Here is a 971-nt window from a genome sequence, read left to right as displayed (position 1 = left end):
GATGTATATATATGGATGGATGGATGGGTGAATGAATAAAGTGATGTGAATATAATTTATTTTTTATTAGATTTTATTTTTTCCACAAAAGTACCATGTGGTGTATGTAGACTATTGAATAATAGCTGTGCTTGAGTAGTGCTTTCTATTTTTCAAAGCATTTTTATATACAATAATGTAATTTTTAAAAATTCTTAGATCCCAATGAGATAGACATATTCCAGCCTCACATCTGAGGAAATGGAGGTTCAGAGAAATGAACTAATTTTTCCAAGCTCATAGTGAAGAAATTAAGTGGTAGAGCAAGATCTGGAATGTAGACCTGCTAGAGTCGGGGCAAAGACTTGGACCCTCTGCCTCTGCAGCTCCATGTATGCCATTGTGCCCACTGTCAGGGCCCTTGGTGAGCATGGGAGGGCTGACAGGTGAAGGGGCATTATCCTGATGGGACTCTCTGCTGTTCAGAACGATGGGAGGTGAGGGTGCTGCAGTCTGGGAAGAGGGTCCTAGCCCTGGCCGGGTGGGGATGGAAGAGTGAGGTAATGACAGTGGGCAGTGAGGCTCAGACATGGCTCTCAGGTCTCTCTTTCACATACAACCCACAGTTGTGCAAGGCCTCATTTTCAGTGTCACTCTGGCAATCGTGCGATAGTCATATCAAACTATTGATTAATGATAATTACACGGGTGGCTCCATCGTCACCAAACTCAGATGCAACACAACAGAAAGCTACAGCATGGGCTTGGGGTCCGAGCCCCTGGGTTGAACCCCAACAGTGTGATCAGAAAAATCAAGTGACATGGAGAAGTTAAGGACAGCCAGTATGTATATTCCAACAGTGACTGTCACTCTGGCAAAGCCATGACCCTGTTTATTATATTGTTTGTCCTATCCAAATATTTACAAAAACACCAGCTCAAAGGGCAGAGGTGTGTTGGGGGAGGGGGTACAATATAAAATGCCAAGTAAT

The sequence above is a fragment of the Galeopterus variegatus genome, unplaced genomic scaffold (assembly GCF_000696425.1).
Source record: "Galeopterus variegatus unplaced genomic scaffold, G_variegatus-3.0.2 Scaffold20266, whole genome shotgun sequence".
NCBI classification, from domain to species: domain Eukaryota; kingdom Metazoa; phylum Chordata; class Mammalia; order Dermoptera; family Cynocephalidae; genus Galeopterus; species Galeopterus variegatus.
This window is presented reverse-complemented; position numbering follows the sequence as displayed.